Below are 20303 nucleotides of genomic sequence, written 5' to 3' on the forward strand. Positions count from 1 at the left end.
TGTCAGAATAGCATATTTAAATGTATTGATACAGTTTCTGAAAATCGGCTAGTTGGCTGCCAGTGTTGAAATAAAGAATAATTGGAAAGTACATGTGACATGGTACGAATGATTTTTCAATAGCTTTAATGCATTTTAGTAATGAAGACATTTGTGTTGCATTTCTACCAGCACATCCTCTGCTATCATGTTTGTTTGGAAATTTTATGGGCAAACTTTGTAATTTTGACGCTTTGAATTTAATAATTTATCAACAGTTGATGATTATGGGTAATCCACTCGTAGGAGTATGGTGTAATTAAAACTCATTAGCTGCCACTTTTATGAATATTTAATGGTATTGGCTGACAACTCTTTATTGCTTGTCATAATTTGATAACCGGTCGTTGTTAAAAAAGATAATTGTTAAAGCCTAGATGTGCTTAGCACCCTGGGCAGGAAAGAATTATGCTGTTTTGTTTTAGTCCATGTTTACTGAATAATTAAGAGTTCACTTTAAAAGTTTAACGTTTTATGCAAGGATTTTGAAAAATCAATCAAATTATAACTTTTGAAGAAATTTTCACTTGCATTGCCCATTGAATTTCTAGAGTAATATTGATTTTTCTGCAGAGAATTAGTGGAGATGCACAATGTTGTCCACTATTAAACATGGTAGTATTAATTACTGGTGATTTATTGGAATTGAAACGAGTCAAACCACCTGTGTGCCTTGCCAAGAATCATTACACACAACACTTACTATAATAGGTAATGATACATTCTACATGAATAAACACATCTTACGTATGGCAGAGTGTCTTTTAATCTTTCTCTCTCTGATGAATACTCAAAGCCAAAGCGATTCAGATGCGAGTTCGGCAATCAACACATTATTTGTTTTTACAACAGCATTTTGTTATTGCTTCAGGGGATGAATACACTCAGCAAAAATGTACTACATAATCAAATAAAGAATGAAGGGCAAGATGCGGCCATAGAAATACATTATGTCTGATGACTGTGTTGAGTTTTAAATATACACAAGATATTAAATATTGTGTAACTGCTCTTTTCTCAATAGTTTCATCAGATTTGCACATTGAATACATGCAGTCTACTTTGAACAGTATCCAAGTCACGGTAGTTGTTCCATAAAGTCAAATCATGTAGCAATTATTTGATATCTACAGGTTTCTTGGACAGAATTATTGTATCACTCCAACGCTGACAGAAACAGTCACAAAGTATCAAACAAGCATAATGAATTTGATATTTTCAGCAGCAAAAGACTTTCTCACATATGAAGCAGTACACAGTCTTTTTCGTGGTTTTGTAACTCAGTAGCTAGACTAAAAGACACCAAATGTAATGTTTTACAAAGCAAAAGTGCATTTCATTTGTCAAGGATCAGCAACGGATAGTAACTATGTTACTGGATGACATTATCAGACTTGACCCATCAGTGTGGAAAACAATGAGGACAAAATAAATGCCATCACATAGATTTCAAATTTGCCAATTGTTGCAAAAACAGCTGCAATCGCTACATATGAAAGTCTACAACATTACACACAGCCTTTGCTACATTATCTGAAAGAACTTTTGAGATACAGTAACTCCTGGTGAGATGTCATAACAGCCACAATGACATTGCACATTTCAATCTACAGTAGGACCATACAGCTAGCTGATACTAGCAGAGAAAAACATTACAATATGCCCAAACATTGACATTATTAATATTATGTTGAAGAATATGCTGTAACATGGGTGTTAATATGTTTCTGTTGAAATGTGGCTTTACATCATAATCTCATAGTGCTGGTGATTAGATCACACAGTCTGTCAAACAGACTACTGTATTGTATCTTCTGTTCAGTCATACCAGTACATTAAGAGACTGTTGAAACATGACATATAAGGTAATGTCGGCCATACTGCACAATACCCATCTTCTTTCGCAACATGGCTTTCATTAGAGATTTCCATAAATGTCACTGAAAGACATGCTGCTTCTAATTGGTCCATATTTTTTGCTGAAAAATTTCATGGCAATTGATATTTTATTGGTTCTATAAAAGACAAAATACAGGGTTTCTGTATAGAGCTTCTTGCTATTCAAATAAATGCAGACTATTGTATAATGGATTTAAACATTAAGCATAATCCAAACTTTTATACACTGTCATAACATGGCTTAGATATGAAAGTATGTCTTGGTATGTAATCTAACCTAATGGGCAGTCTTTTATTGGGCAATACTCCTTCAACAAGTGATTGCCATAATATAACATCTTATTGGTCCCCACTAATTGCCCGCCGGAAAACTATAACAGCTTTCCTGATTGGACTGATGAAATCAAATTGATCACTGTGCATGGCTGTCATTGGGCACACATCACAACTTGAACAATCCTACAGTATGGTTCTCTTTCTGACCATAGTTCTATCTTGTTAACAGAGGAGAAATAAACAACTTGCTCCCCCAAACCAACGCAAAACAAAGCCCATCTGAATGAACTGAATCATTGTAAAAAGTTTGCAACATAGGAGGAAGCCTGTAGATATAAATTCAGTATAGCATATTGACATAGTCAGTGAAGGAAATAAATGAGAAATGCGATAATATTGAAGTTTAGAAATGCATTCAAAAAACGTAATCTTCAAACTTTTCAAAACTTTATTTTTAGTTTTTTTAAAACAGATGAACTTATATATACATACAGGCATTCTCCCTGTATCAATTTCAAAAGTTTTTCATACATTCTTTTATTCAACGGGTTTCATTAAAAATCTTTTGATGAATGGTAGGGCTTTCATTTTGACTGAAAGACAAAAACAATTTACCAGCCGATCTCTGAGTTGTGCCTTATGAAAATGTGCTATTCAACTCTCCTCTTATCCTTATTACTGAAATACACAGCATTTTCAAAATATCATACTGTGTATGATGAAAATTAAAGGTGTATTAACAGTGCCAAGCTCCATGAGACTTACATGTCAATAGTAATCTTTACGGCCCTGATACGGGTTTTGCGGACCGAGGTTGTATGGCGGAAGGGCCCGAGCGTGCGAGGGCCCGTACGCCGTACGACCGAGGTCCGCCAAACCCGTATCTGGGCCGTAAAGGTTTTATCGTATACCTTATTGAACGGTTGTGATATGTTTCAGTATTTATCAATAAAATTTGTTAAAGTTATTGGCGTAAATTAAAAAAACATGAGCCACACAACTTTGCGGATTAATATGTACGATGTTGTCATTTGTTCTGTTGTGGAACGCGTCACGAGCTTGTTCTATGCGAAGGCCAATGTCACTACAGAATGAGCAAAGATGGGTAGTTGATCCTGCTCGTTAAAATACACTTGCTCAGCAAAACATTGAGAGGAGACTATCAAGCACTTGTTTTAAACAAATTTTGATGGGAATAGATTCGAACTGTCTACAGTTTGCTTCAAAACTACGAGCGAAGCGCATAGAAACGGGCTCGAATCTTGCGCTGACGTGCTTTCGAATGGAATGTACGTGGATAGCAACGCGCGTAGCAACGACAATGAAAAAGTTCGAAAAAGCGCGCACACTACCTTATTTGGGCAAAGTGTGCCTGGGCGTGATACGGCAACTTATTACACACCTGTAAGAGCGCCTTTTCCTGTAGGTTTACATGGGTACGTGAATCTAGGTATATGTCAATAGAGGTTGTTTGGCAATTTTGACATCTGTCACACTTGCAGTAAGAAAGCATGTACATTCTACAATACAGTATAGTTGCTGGCTATGCAATTCAAAATCCAGGGACCTTTGTTACTGTTTGCTGAATCATTTTACAGAAGAGGAGACATATCAGCTAGGCATCAAATGGATCTTTCTTCTGTCACATTCAGGAATAATTCTCCAAGAATGTGTTGCCATGGCAACATGCTTATTCCATCATGTGATCATTGTAGATTGTGAATAGCTCCTTGTGTACATACAGCTGCCCACATAGATGTTCTACAGCATCTGTAAAGCTAAATATAGTCCTGACCGCTCTCATCAACTTCAGTTTTCACATTATTTTTACACCTTCTACCTAGGAACTAGGCTCATACCTTGAACCTTTTTTTTTAATGACGCTCTTACAGGGGACATGAGAGGAAGGTTTTCTCAATGACACTCTTAAAAGGGACATGAGAGGCATCTCTCTCTGGTAGCAAAAAGTGAAGAAATAGGGAAGCCTAATTTTTTCAGCTTTTCTTTTTTGATGTACATAATACCTACCTTGTGTGTCAAAGAAAGCAAGATTAATTTAGCAATATATTACTGCTGCATTTGTAAGCCTTGTCATAATTTCATTTTTATCAATTTGAACCATTAGCTGAAAACAAGTTGAATGTGATCACAGCTGTATCCCAGTTACCTTTGCTAGTAATATTACATCTAAGCTTCCGACATACAAATGAATTAATGAAAATTTATGGAGGTTGACAAGGATATCATGTAGGAATATTGAACTGGTAAATCAATAGATGACAGTCGGAATATAAATGTACTTCAGGGTTCCAAAGGTTTACTCATGTACATTATTGCTCCTAATGCTGTTATGTGATAAAGGGAATGTTTTAGGGGAGTAAAATGCAATGCATATTTAGCAATAAATGTACTCATTTCATTGCAAGTGGTAAAACAGCTAAGTCAATACCCATGGTGTTTTTTAAGCATTATGTGTGAGAGCATTAATGCATAGATATTTCAAGCTGAGATTTAAAAGACATTTGTTTGTCCACAAATTCATCCATAAATGTTAATAAGTGGATCACTGCTGAAGAGATTTCACTTCAATTGAGCATCTGAAATGGTTTTCTGTTTTATGATTCTTTTTTTTTTGACAGCAGTGCTCAGATTGTCCTGGCGAAGCTGCCAATAACTTAGTGGAGGATTGCTATCATGTATCTTTATCAACAAACACTAAGGTGTTGGGGTACTATGGATCAATGAATTATAGGCAGACCTTATCCAGTGGCAACACTTCTATGAAATTTAATATTTTATGTAATAGTCACTGAACAACTGAAAACAAAATAGATTAGCATGGTCCGTACACAGCCTGAAGTGGTCATTATTTGTGTGATACAAATTGTTTGTCATTCCTATTGTCCGATTTATTCTTTCATGAAGCAAAAATTTCTAAAACCTTTTCTTGAAAAGTCTGTCAACACTGTTAGGCCTGAATCCGGGAATATTGAACCACAGGAAATTAACTCAAAAAGTTGTCGTACTTTTCAAATGAAATGTCAATTACTATGCAAATGTCAGACTGGTTATTTACCCGGTAGTTGATGAACTATTTGCTTCATAAATATGCCTACAAAATATTCATAAATTTTCAGTGAACTTATATACATCAAACCTGCAGCAATGTAATAAATCCCAGATTCATTTTTCCGTAATGCTCAGAAAGAAATTTGAGTCTGCTTTAATCATACACTTAGGTTAAATTAGGCCACATTGAAAGATACAACTAATTTGATGCTTTCATATATATTACATGGATGTGTCAAAGTCTAAAGTTTATCAGTAAATCTGAATCTGTTTAGGTTTTCCAAATCATCTCATCAAAAATAATCAAACTTTAACCTTTGGTACAAATATATACTTTCATAATTTAGGTCACTGATAAAGTAAAAGCTCAAAAATTGAGTCAAGATCAAAAGAAATCAGTAGACAGTTAAATTGTGTGATTTCATTTCATATCTAAATTGCACCGATTGAAAATCATGTTGGACACTCTAAATATGGATATATAACTCTCTTATGTTTTCTTATGTATATCATGAACTTCTATGCATAATTTTAGATCACATATTAAATAATGCATGTAAAGATCAGAAAAAGGCTTTTTGCTGAGAAAATACATACATTATAATCACAAAGTAAAACACTGCTATCATGCCAGAAAGTCAAAATTTGTGATTATGATTCCGAATTATAAATGTTACCTCAACTAACAATATTCCATTACAATGTTGCACTTTGGGGGAGTTTGTATATCTCCTTATTTTATGGAAAATGACAAAGACAAAGAAAGGTTGCTAGTTTACAATGAGGTAAAGTTAAGAATGAGGTAAATGAACCTTTTGATTGTGATGGTTAAGCTTTCCAAGACAACGTAAACAAATTGATTCAACAACTTTTATAATGCAGGGAGCCTTGCTCTCAAGTGACAGAAAAAAATGTAAGAGTGAAATTATTTGTTAACATTTTATCTGTATTCCACCTGACCATGTGGGCAGGATAAACCACCTGACCATGTGGGCAGGATAAACCACCTGACCATGTGGGCAGGATGAATACAATGTATGTTGCTTTTATTTATCATAATATTTTACCATTTTAGGTGCACTGTTGATAATGAACTTAATTTGTCCAGAACATCTCTGCAGTTTTGATATGATAACTCAAAACTTTCATTTAGCATCATGCACAAGGTTTCTGTCAAAGGCATAAAACTGCTCATTTGATTGTGACAAAACTCAAGTGTAGAAATGTGCAGTAAGAAGTGTGTAACTTGTGTCCCAGCATGACTCATTGAGGCACAGCTACATGGAGCTACATATTATCATCACCCAGGATGTGTGCCATAATTGGGGATATATAATAATGACGTAACTCCAATGCTATTCTTTCATGCCCATCCCAAGCATGTTTTGTGGCCACCATGGCAAAAAGGCATCCATATTTACATGGCAGTGCAAAATACAAAATTGTGCAACAGCAGTCATCATGACTTATTTCAAGGGTTTTGCTATCTTGTGCTGTGCATACTTGGTTGAAGTTTGCAGATGGACATCCTCAATGGTATTATGCAGAATCTGTATAGATAACAAATAAGCTCATTACCCTGATGAATTCTGGCTTTCTAGCCAGCACAAGCCTAGCCAGCACCAGCCTAGAATTTGATGAAAGAGTGCAATATGTTGCAACATGAACAACTGTATCCTTGTGTATTTTATGGGTGTTTATATTTCCCATTATTAATGTTATATCCTCCAACTGACAACTATTATTGTCCCCATATGGAATTTAAATTTAATGGTCACTTTGAAATAATAGACTGCAGTTAATGACAGCTATAAAAATTGCTGTGATGTTGTATTCTACAGTCTGATTAAACTTTAATCAAACTGTCATTGTGGTGTATTTTTGAACACAACAGATATTTAAAGGTATTTGGTCACCTGTTTTTTAATAGCCAATAACAGATTTTGCACGGGTGGCCGCTTTTTAAAAAGGGCGCCCCCACACGACCAGCCATGGCATACTTTGTAGCCTCGTCTCTATGAACTTTGACGTATCAAATATGGAGGACTGACAGCTACAGGTGTTACGGGGTCATACGCTAAGCCCTGCCACTTTACCATGTATGGAATATACAAATTTACGGTGACCATGTACCTTTAATAGCATATTTAATAGGTTGCACTGTTGTTTTCATTGTGACAACAAACAGTAGCGTCTAGCAATAGTGCTAGTAATGTGTTGTTGGTGCTACTGTGACTTTTACTGTAAAAATGGAAGCATACAGTATCTATTCTATATCAACATTATTAATCATGTACTTGGAGATTTCATGGGCCACATTAAGGTGTACTTTTACGCAATAATTCCAAAAGAAAATGCTTTTATCATGACTGTCCCTAACTAAAATTTCATACTTCCACTTGAAAAAAAATTGTGATCAACAAACAGTCACAGCTATACTGCCACGAGAAATGTTTTTCACAATAAAGTTCTTACCATGTACCTAACATATCTATATTAAAAATATTTTACAAGTAAGCATTATAAAATTAAAATCCACTGTACTATCTCAATTTCTTATTGTTTTCTGTAGAATGTAACACACGACAGCAAGTGCATCGCTCATACAATACATCAGATGAATTTTTCAAGTTCTATTTGCAAGTACGTGCATATGTGTATGTAAGCCAGGTTTTTTTTTTTGTTAGGTGTTTCATTGATTTGCCCAGGGCAACATTCTGAGTCTGAACTAGAAAGGCATTACTCTCATGAAAATCTATACTGCAGTCATCTTTATCTACAGCACAAATTATATTATCTTTCTGTCTATATTTAACAAGCTAGAGAATGGTATTCAGGTAGAGCTATATTTATGGAAAGATCGGCAAATTCTGTCAAATAAAATCCAATCCCTGACTAAACATGGATTATGACATTAAATCTCTGTAGGGAATTTCAGTTCATCATTTAATTTTACATGGAATGATGACTCTATTTTTTTAGCCATCTTCAATCTGTATGAATTCATTTACTTATAAAAGAAATATGACATACTGGTAATAAATTTGTGTTTGCATGATCATTAATACATGTAGCAATGGCAATCACCTTTCCATAAAATTGCTCATGAAATTTGCTTTAAGAACAATTTATGCCATCTGCAGAGAGACTGGTTTTCATGAAATAATGTGTCCTAAGTAATTTATTTATTTTGTAAAGAAACAGTAATTTAAACAAGGGTGATTTTCAAGTAGAGGTCATGAAACAAAGGAGAATATGTACCCATGCATCTATAAAGAATTTCTGGCAATTTTTAATGAATACTGTCACAGGGGAAAGATAAACCTACGTAGGATATGGTTTGCAGAGTGTATTTTTGCGATACAGTGACGAGTTACCCAGCCAAAAGATGGACAATTCACCCAATATGCCTGCCTAATCAACTTGAAATCAATTTGAAAATGACAATTTTAAGTCCAGTAACTTTTCTATAGCAACAACTACATTTCAAGTTGTGGAAATCTGTGTACATTGTAGCAATTATTAAATTCTAAGTGTAAAAATTAAAAAAAAATAAATTTGTGTGTGTTAGGACCTCTGTATGAACTCTGTTATAACTACATGTTTACAATTTACAGTGGGAGAGACTGTTAATACTGTTGTTGCCAGCGGCCTTCCTGGAAAATTTTTGCAATGGGGTCAATTATCGAGTTGTGAATTTCTATTTCTTTGCATTAACACAGCATGTCAGTAAATAGCCTAGAGATAGCAGCCTAGAGTAGATCTCTGAGCCAAGCAAGCAGTCAGCATTGATCAATGGCTATTCTATTCACTTTCACTCTTGTCTTTCCCACAGTGTTCTCTGCTCAGGAAAGAATTATTGTAATCTTAATCATAGCTTGTGTAGTTGGTTTGATTTGTCAGTGCCACTCACTTCACTGATTAGTTGCTTCAGTTGATGAATATTTAGCATCAGTAAAAATAGTGAATTGAAAATCATTAATATATTCATAAATGTAAACTAAAACCTCACAAATGATAAAATGATATGGTCTATTTTCCATGATAAAATTTCAGTTTATGGCTTTGTCAGGTTTTAATGTAAGTTGATACAATGCACTGTTCAAAAGTTGTACAGTGTGATTGGCCAACCTAATCTCTAAGGATCAGTAATGTATTCTTAAAAAATAAATATATGATACAGTCCGTGTCATCGGGATATTGTGAATTTAAATCTGTGAATATTTACAGCATACTGTATTCTTATGAATCAATCTTTGATTTGAGTTGTTCCACATCAAGGCCTTACCTTCAGTTGAATTGTATTGTAATGTAACACAGATCTGACTTTCTTATAGCTCACCTTGTTTCAGATTTTGTGTTTTTCTCAGGAAAGACATAAACTAGCCTTGACTCAATCAGTGATGATAAATGGAAAATACTTGAATATTTATGGTAGTACACATCCTGAATTAATCTTATTGTGGATTGTAAATCTGTTGTTAATGATGAAATTGATGCTCAAGTGTCTCAATAATTAATGCCTACTATGGTTTTGACGACAGTTCTTTCATAATTACAACACTTACTCAGGCAGCTGATCTTGACAGATATTTAGTTAAATTCTTTCATGTCCTCTGAGTGTTCTGTAGGACATATCGTGCCCTTGGATGGTTGAAAAGTTTTGATATGACCATGCAGATATCTTAAGTTTGTGCTTTCATTGTGAAATGATCATTGATTGAAGTCTGTAAATGTCATCTAGCTACCCTTAGATCCTTTTCTTATAATGTGAGTGGGACATTTCTTTGAAAGAGAAATTACAATGTAACGGCTCGCAGCTATATGCAACATGAGGATACCAATAATATTAAGTGTATAATCAGTTATGATGAGACTGTTGAAACACTAAATGTATGAAACAAGAGTATTTGTAGTTACTTTAATATCATGTATTGGAGTATTTAATCAATTGCACAGTCCTGAGCTTTGGTAATTTTAAAAATACTTTGTTTCAGATATTTGTATTCAGAATTGTCAATATTCAAGGAGAACAATGATGTGAAGACATTAATTAACTTTATTCATACGCTGTAAGCTGAATCTGAGAGTGAGATCTAGTTCTTTATATTGTGAATGCCATTGGGTTGTAGAGCCATCAGGCAACCGTGGGAGTTTACAATCTGATTATATCAAGATGAAAGCAAGACTCAGATATTCTGATCATTAGATAGCAATTTGACAGCTGTGAGTCCAAACTGGGTCAAAGTGTCAACTGCTGTGCTTTGCTTTGAGTCTGATTTAGAAATGAATCATTCACCCACAACTTTACTTTTTGCAGCTTTAATGACTTCAGATATATAGAGAGTTACGTTGAGCAATCATCACTTGTGAGTTTACAGCGGAGACCTCCAGTCATTGAGTAGTTGGTTTTCTTGAAGAAGATATTGATTTAATAAAACCATAACTCAGTGGTAATACTTTTATGAATATTTAATGAGTCTAGAAAATCACACAGACATTCATGAAAGACATAATCTGACATATTGTGATCTGCATACTTTTTCAAACCCTAGGTAAAATGAACATTTTTTGAAAGCAATTCTAATGCTTTGCATATTTCATGTATTTTAATGAAAAAGTTTTGATGAGCAATCTGTTTCCCAAGCTGGCGTCATTTTAAGTGGGATGAATCAAAGTTATGTGGTACATGGTATATTGAATTCTTCAATATCAATCATACCACAAACCCATAGGGTAGGTTTGTAATATTGTGTTGTCGTTGATCACAGCAATGAGAAAATAGAACGAAGTGATAAAACTTAACACTGGTATGGCCTGGACTTTTCAGTGTGCATTGCATTCCCTGTGATTCCAAGGTATGAATCCACTTTTGAAACTTTCAAACTAGTAGACACCTCAAACTTGAAAAACCTTGAACTTTTCCTCATCGTCCAATTACTAATTTGCATATTTAACACACTTTGCTAATTAGGGCTATGTATCTAGAAGGACCTGACCAAAGTTGATGAAACTTGATGTTCATTGAAGACACTATGGTACAACATTATTGAAAGTCATTTAGCATTTTTACTTCAGCTAATTACTGATTTGCATAGTGAAAGACATTTTGCGTTATTGTGTCTACTAATTTATAATTTTCATATTGATTGAGTTTTACAATTTGACATATAAAACCTGAAGGACTTACCCAAAAACAAATAAATACTTTCTACATAAACTGATGATGCAATGATATGATAGCATATGACACTACCGGTAAATATATAACATCAAATACCAGATATTACACCAAACACTTATACTGAAACACAGGAGCAGTTTTAGATCATATCTGGTTGGAAAATATGAAAATTTTACTAAAAAAGCTTTAAAATGACCCTAACAAACTAAGCCAGAAAAGTATTGTAGAAATTTGAGTCCGACTACTAGTTCCTGAGGTGTATTTCACCTTAATATTGGCTATTTTGATACCCTTTAGCAATTAGCCGTAGTAAACTGACATGTTTTATCTCTCTACTTGTTTCCTTTAGAACATAGGAGACTGAATATTTATCAAGAAAAAACATTACATTATAAATCAGTAGAGAATGACATTTAAACGTGGCTATCACCAAGGTCATCTATGAGCAAAAAGGCTAAATGTGTTCTTCCGTGCTGTACAGTTGAAAACTAGAATCTGACAAAGTCCTGGACTCGGCAAAATTTTCACATCAACCAGTGTATGACTATGTACGGTGTTTGTGACTGTGTGTGGCATTCACCTCATATTTACAGTGTTCAGTTCCTCGCTCCTAATTTTCAATGACGCCAGCTGAATTGTAATTGGTGCTCAAACTATGGAAAGAACCACTATAAGAACCCATATATTGAAATAATAGTGATACCCCTCACTGCTAGTGGATATACACTTAATTTCAGTACACTTTACTCTACATACTAGTAACACTTGCCAAGTGTCTCATTCTATATGTTATGTATTGTACCTGATTCTCTTGTGTACCCACCTTTGGTAGAGGCTCTGGCTTTACTCTAATAACTGTGTGCTGTTTGGTAATTTCTTCTGTTGTAGTAGGACATCATTATCATTTGAAGTGTTTCAGAAATACCATCAATACTGCTAATTTACTGCTATTTAAAGGGACAAAGTCGGCCATTTTTCATGAATTTTGTTTCATGCAAGATACTTCTTATATTGTTTGACATGTTGAAAGATACTGAATAAATGGGTGACCATGCATATATTGGACCCCGGTTTTAGACAAATTAAATGAAACCATCGTGAAAATGAATTAATGGTCATGACCATTAATTCATCTTTGAGATGGTTTCATGTAAATAGTATAATATCGTATCAAACAAAATTCATGAAAAATGGCCGACTTTGCCCCTTTGAGGGGCAGGGTCTTAAGGTAGTATGCGCTTCAAAAGTGAAAGACTTAAACTTTTGCTCAAATTTCCTCAATGAAACCTTCAACCATTCCCTCACCGAATCAAATCAAGGATTAAAATCAGGTCAAGATGCAGTTCAGTACTAGAGAAACAAATTACCTAACATTTACTGATACGTGAAATTTAAAATGGCTGCCATCCCTGTATTTAAATTGGGGAAAATAATATGATGGTGAAAATGGTGAAAATTTTTCCTACACCATTAAAAGGCTTGAAAATGAGTATCCACAAGTTATAGACTAAAAAATGTTTTGTCAAAATGCTGGAGTCCAAATGTCTATCTGAGAGGCGTATTCTGCCTGAAACATGAATTATTTGTTGATTTGTGATGTAGAATAGATGTTTCCTACTTGTCACCATCATTTTCAGTTCGGAAAAAGTCTTTGTGATCAGAGTAATTTAATTATAAATACATATTGTAGTTCAGATCTGCAAAACAATGATGGCCTCAGAAAATAAATCTTAGCTTGATATAATCTGCTTTTTTTCACCAGTTAGCTAGCTGCCTGTAAATGTATTTTTTAGTCCCCACGGACGAAGTCCGGCGGGGACTTATAGATTGGGTCCCGTCTGTGCGTCCGTCTGTCCGTCCGTCCGTCCGTCCGTCCGTCATCAACAGTTTCTCAGACACTGCTGAACCAATTTTGTTCAAACTTGGCACAAAGGCATAGCACTATGACCTACAGATGCACGTCGATTTATTTTGTGATACGATTGAATTTGGCCGCGAGGCAGCCATTTTGTTGCGATTTTTCATGTCTTTGGACCACAACTCAGACATCCTTGAGCAGATTATGTTCAAACTTGGCACAAAGGCATAACACTATGGATGTCAAATAATTTTGCGATATAATCCAATATGGGCGCGAGGCGGCCATTTTGTTGCGATTTTTCGTGTCTTTGGACCATAACTCAGACATCCTTGAACAGATTCTGTTCAAACTTGGCACAAAGGCATAACACTATGGCCTACATGTGCATGTCAAATAAGTTTGCGATACGATCCAATATGGCCGCGAGGCGGCCATTTTGTTTGCAATTTTTCGTGTCTTTGAACCATAACTCAAACATCCTCAAACTGATTCTGTTCAAACTTGGCACAAAGGCATAACACTATGGCCTACACATGCATGTCAAATTATATTGCGATACGATCCAATATGGGCGTGAGGCGGCCATTTTGTTGCGATTTTTCATGTCTATGGACCATAACTCAGACATTCTTGAACCAATTCTGTTCAAATTTGGCACAAAAGCAAAATAGTATGCCCTTCATATGAACACCAATTTATTTTGTGAAATGATCCAATATGGCTGACAGGTGGCCATTTTGTTTGCGATTTTTTCATGTCTTTGAACCGTAACTCAAACATCCTTGAACCGATTTTGTTCAAACTTGGCACAAAGGCAAAGCACGTACTATGGCATGCATATGCATGTATCAATTAACCTTGCGATAGGATCCAATATGGCTGCAGAACTGCCATTTTGTTTGAATTTTGCATGTCTTTGAAGCATAATTCAAAGGTCATTACACCCATTTTGTACAAACTTGGCACAAAGATCAAGCACTATGGCATACATGTCAATTTACTTCGTGACATGTTCCAATATGGCTGCCAGATTGTAAATTTTTTTCCAATATCTCTGCCCGATGGTCATTTTTGGATTTTTTCATGTCTTTTAGGCTTAATCATATGCAAATATTCCTTAACCAATGTTGTTGAGACTTGGTACAAAGATAAAGTACCATGGCATACATATGCATGTCTACTAATTTTGTGCTATGATCCATATGGTCAAGAGACAGCCATTTGATTTCAATTTTGGTGTGATTTTTTTATGTCTTTGAAACATAAACATAGGTCACTGTCCCTCGATGGACTGATTTTGTTCAAACGTGATACGAAGATAAAATACTATGGCTGCATTCTTGTGCACATTAAATTGTTTCATTATATGATCCGAAATGGCTGATGGCTGATTACAACAACATACCCAATCCCATAGCATTTCGAAAATTCCACCAAACCATGTGTATAGTATGTGCCGTCATGACACTAGAGGCAGTGAGGGCATCGTTATGTGTGATGTAATCAAAAGTTCCTTCAGTGGTCATTACCGGCAGAGATGAGTCATTTATTGAACGTTCCTCAGATTACTTCATTATGCAAGTCACAGGCCTGATGCACCCGTTGCATCAATGTCATTCCACAGCGACCTAGACCACAGCTACCTAGACACCAAAGATTATAACAAAATGGACAAGCGGGGACTGTGTCATCAACGATGACTTGTTGATATTTATTCAATGCTGCTGGGCCACACATGAATAATTTGATATGAGATCTATGAAATCACCTTAAACTTACAATAGTGCCAGCTGAACTGTAATGCAAGATATATTACAGCAAAGTCAGTTTTCCGCTCTACTGTCTATGATTGCGACATGGAGTAGGTTTTATCAGACACGGAGTGGATGAGGCATTGACACATTACTGTACAACTACTTCATCAATTTTGTGTGTTTAGTGTCCCCTAGAGTGATTTCCAAATCTACATAGAACCCAGTGAATGATATTATGATGGACATAAAAACATACAATGTCATTTAGTTTTCACTATCAAATGCCTCTGTGGGAATAATTTTCATAATCTTTCACATTCTCTTGTGCTTCAGAAAATTTATTTTGCATTAAAATTCTGCGTCACATCTCTTCTGGTGACTAGATTTTCACAATCGCATGGAAAGTTCATTTATACTTCAAATGACAGTCCGATCTGAAACAAAGCAAGTTTGATGTCTGAAGGAGAGGAAGTAACATGAATTCTATTTTTTGCACTGCAGTGTAATGTTTTAGGATAGTGGTAATGACATTAACTGTTCAGCATAGAGATATCAACTACATTCTGTGGACACTGATTGAGTTTTATTAACACTGCACCTTACAAGTTTTCTACTCATATATGTACAAATCCTACTGGTTTCTAGCAAAACTCTCCATAAATCTTAAATTGATAATATGTCCCACTCATTATAAGTATGTGAATTTTAAGTGATAAGAAGCAATACTCTCGTATGATCAATTTATCTTATGAAAACCAGCTCACCGATTAAAACCATATTTTGGATTATTGTACAAGATATCATGACTGATATTTATTATTAATTGGTCACAGGGGCCTTCGCAATGCAATATGAATATTACAAATCTACGTTAAGCTTATGCTTTCAGAAGGATGGCCTTCTCTTAATGTTTAATGCATGATGTGAAACTTAACCAGTATGATCTAGTTACATTTTGAAAACAACCCGTGCAAAGTATAGAACCTTGTGCCTCCATTTGCAAATGTATTGGTCTAACTGCTTCATTATGCATATAGTAGATTTGTCACAAAATTTGCATCTGCAGGCTCTACAGTTCTTCAACAGGTTTATCAAACACTACAATTTTACAAGTTTGTTAGCATTCTTAAAAGTGTCAGCACCAAAGAAACAAAGTACTGATAAACCTGTGTATCCTAATTATTAAAAATTGCTGATTTCAAAGAAACTTCATAGATATTCATATAAAACAGACATTATTAAGCATCATACAATTGTTTAAATTGGTGAGATTTATGAAACGCATTTCAAGGCGCAAGTAGAGACGTCAGGTTTTGTGAAAAGAGTGAGCGCAGTCGATTTCAGAATCGGGTCTGCATTGGTGTGTGGATAAAAGCAATATAAAAAATGAACAAGGACAACTGTATGAATTCAAGACGAAGATACCAGGTGTGTGATGCTTTCAATCATGGACAATTAACATGCTATGTGAACTGCAGGGGACAGTTAACAGGCATGGTATGTGAAGTGGAGTGTTTTCTCCAGGGCATAATTGCGCAATTTGTACTCAGTAATTCACCCCTTCAAAAAGGTTCCATTGGTGACAATGCCCTTTTTACTGCATTATAAAACAAACACTTCAGTTTGTACATCGGTAAGATTCAGGCAAACTTTCAGATACAAATAAAAGTTTCCCCCAAGCACTTTTTTAAATGGCGTGCATGTTGTTGTGAACAAGAAAATACCAAAAGGCAGTATCTATGTGTGCATGTTTGATCAGCCATCGAACCTACCGTAAACACGCATGGTTTTGTTTGGCCTCTGCAGCTTTGCACGTCAATGAAAAGGCAATGCAGCTTCTTCTCTTCAGTGTTTTTGCTGGTGAACAGGACAAAATTTAGGCAAATGCAACCTCTTTTAGTGCCAAATTTTCCCATGAATATCAGCCTTTATCCAGCATGTAAATGGAAGGCATCGCCACTGATGATGGCAAGAGCATCCAAGCTACTGTAAGCCTTAGTATATGATAATTTTTGATGATAGTGATGGTATAGAGAACATAAGATGGCCAGCACTTTATCTTTGTTGATAAAATCCACAAAGGTCAAGGTGGATGCGGAATTATTTTGAATTTCTGTTCAGATGCCAGCAAAATTACCTTGTTCATAGAGCTGGTGTCTTTTGCAACAACATGGTGTCCAACAAACTTTGAACTATACAGAGTCCTTTTTCACACTGCAGGTAGTACTTGTAGATCAATGAACCCTTTGAGGGCCAAAGTCAATTTTTGTCGCCTTTATACAATGTACCCCAGTCAAATATTTTTCTGATTTTTGCCATAATTTTGATGAGAAACTGTAGCCAATGAAACATGATATCCATCTGGTCCAAAATTATCAAAAAACTTACTGAAAAATTCATAAAAATTCGTAAAATGTTGCTCTAAATTTTGGTGGGAAACATTACAACACTCAAAGTGTTAATCATATAGCTGTACTTTTATCCATTAGAATAAACTGTGAAATTGGCATTCAAAATTGAATCAGACATTTACTGTGTTGAAAATTGTTTGATTCTTTTGAAATTTCATAGTATGTTTTGATATTGTTCAAAGGTTGCATTCAGTGAACTTCATCAGCAAATCAGAAAGGATTCTTTACAAAATCAACCACAACATAAGTTTTAAGAGCATTTTGTAAATTTAATGTTGTACATAACAAATATAATAGAAAAATACTTAGGGGGCTACAGAACTATATAACGACTATCAGTCCGAATTTGTTTGAGATCATTCTAGAGATAATCAAGCTGAAGAGACAACAGTGATATAGTGACACCAGTGGTTGTTGCTGGCATTCATAATAAACATTGTAAATGAAGTTTAGAGAGATAGACATCAGAGGACACACTGAAAACAAGAAAATAAGGCTGATTCATTTTAACACTGAATATCATTAAAAAGTCTCCACACGTCCAATAAACCCTAGCTGGAGAATTTATCTGATAATTTCAATGTAGAAAGCAAGGCAAGTGTTTGAGATGGTATGGCAGATAGCATAGTAGAAGTAGTGGAAGGACAAGTGAAGTCAAGCGAGAGCTGAGAATATTAGACTGAAAGATCCAGCTGATGTTTTTTTTTATTCTGTAAGAATATCAGTGACTTAATTTACATTTTGTTGTAGGTCGAAGGAAAATCTAACAGGGTAAACTGTGTAGTAGAAATGGCATATCACTGCTCTTGAACTGCTGTCTGTATTGTGAAAAAAATGGCACAGTTGCTTGTCTTCAACTACTGTCAATATTCTGTGTAAAAAATGGTGCAGTCACTGGAACTGTTGTCTGTAAAGTGGAAAAAAAACAACCCAGGATGCAGCTGAAAGAGGCATTTACGAGATATACTTTGCAATTATATTAAAAGGCAGCAAGTGGTATGTCATCCTTGTCTTTAATTTAATAAGACTGCGTTCAATTAGTAAGGATGTCTTAAACAAATACAGAAAAGGGCGTTTAAGATTCAAATGAATATAACAACAAAAGTGCAGACAATTTTTTGAGATCGGATAATATACATGTTAACAAATACTATTTCTTGATACTGATGTAGAGCTTTAATCAATTCTGTACCCACAGTTACTTGAAGGACTAATTGGTGCGAAAGAGTTTTAATAGCTGCAGTGATTTGATTGCCGTGTTTCACATTAAAACTGGATATTAATATTCATGAAGACTTTGTGATATTCATATTCATATTTGATATCTTTCACTTTATGGTCTACAATGAAGTGAGTAAAGTATTAATATGTATTTGTACTGTTGAAACTCTACGGTTTTCAAGTAGGGACAGATTTAGATATGGTAACATTTCCTGCTGTTTCAATATTCTTTGGAGATTCCTGGTTGTTAACCTACTGATGCAGTCATTGATAATGTCTGTATCAGATGTACCGTATTTAGTGTCCACTGTAAATAACAAGGGACAGATGCGTGTTGTGACAACTTCCTGTGCAAATTTGAATTATTGAGAATTGTATGTTGAATTCCTGCTAATGTTAGACAGTCATATTTCTATTTGAGGAAATGTAAGCTTCAGCTCATTCCTAACTGTGTTTATAGCAAGGATTCCAGAAATCACTGCTCAGAGTTTCTGTGGATACATTTTTACAATAAAGGCCAACACTGTACAAGCTACATACTTAGTATTACTAGTTCAGATAGCTATGGATACTGTGCATCAGATACGTCCAAAATGTTATCTGACCGGAAAGAGATGAAAATGTAGCTGAGGAAAAAACTTCAGATGGACAAGATATTGAAAACCCTTTGAACTGATAAATATTCACACAATGTGTTCTATGGAAATAACATCCCATCAGAAAGGTAGATTAGGTTTATTTACAAATGAAATAAAATTATGAATGCAGGAGTGGAGACTGAAATCAGTAAAAGTGCAGACATTCATAATTCTCAATTACTGATCAGATTATTTCTAAGAATGAAAATTGGTACCCAATTCAAAATAATTGACAATTAGCAATAAGGTTATAGACTTAAATGACAACACTTTTCAAAAGAAATTGAAATTGTATAAGTAGACACGACATTCATTTCTCAGTTATCCACATCATTGAATGCATGTGCTGAAATAAAGTTTTAGTGCACTCATTTGGTGTCACTGTTTTCCAGTTCCAGTTCTCCCTAAAAACGTTTCAACGTTTCAAACATTTCATTTCCAACATTTTCAATCAATGTTCGTTGAGAATAAATTAGAGAAAGAGCAATATCAGAAATAGTTTTAAACAAAACATCTGACAAAGAGTCACCTATGCTTTGTGCTATCCTTCTTTCATACCTCAAAATGTGCAAATTTTAGAAGTATATCTCAGCTTACACACCAGTTCATAGTTGTATACTGAGTACCTGTGTATTCTATGACTTCAATGAAAACAACTTATTTTATTCAGCTGCTTTCAAAATATCAATCAATTAACTACGAAGCCCAAGACTGAAAATTTGTCCCAAACATTAGAAGATTTCGCAGTAAAATCGATTACGTTAAAAGCAGAGACAAAAACAAGACTTTTATTACATATTGAAAGGAAGCTATTGCTGCAATGAAAATATGGAAAATACTTTGAACATGTCAAAATATTCACTATATTCGACACCAACTGTCAATTTTCATGAAATTTCACCATTATACTATATTTGTATGTTGTTGTTTGCTAAAGTTTTTAATGAATCA

At 34.8% G+C, this 20303-nt stretch overlaps 2 protein-coding genes across 4 annotated transcripts in view; both read left to right on the forward strand.

The window, feature by feature from the left end:
• The window catches only part of LOC139114740 (uncharacterized), a 136203-nt gene extending 127927 nt beyond the window's left edge, over positions 1-8276 (forward strand). The window contains exon 22 of one of the 2 annotated variants that reach the window (XM_070676617.1): positions 7856-8270. The gene's annotated coding sequence lies outside the window, so the exon portion shown is untranslated. Of the gene's footprint in view, positions 1-7855 lie in introns of both variants that reach the window. The other variant, XM_070676618.1, reaches the window with a different exon arrangement.
• Positions 1-20303, forward strand: part of LOC139114741 (uncharacterized) — a 162928-nt gene that overhangs the window by 83498 nt on the left and 59127 nt on the right. The gene's annotated exons all lie outside the window — the stretch shown is intronic.

The sequence above is a fragment of the Ptychodera flava genome, chromosome 16 (genome assembly GCF_041260155.1).
Source record: "Ptychodera flava strain L36383 chromosome 16, AS_Pfla_20210202, whole genome shotgun sequence".
Lineage (NCBI taxonomy): Eukaryota > Metazoa > Hemichordata > Enteropneusta > Ptychoderidae > Ptychodera > Ptychodera flava.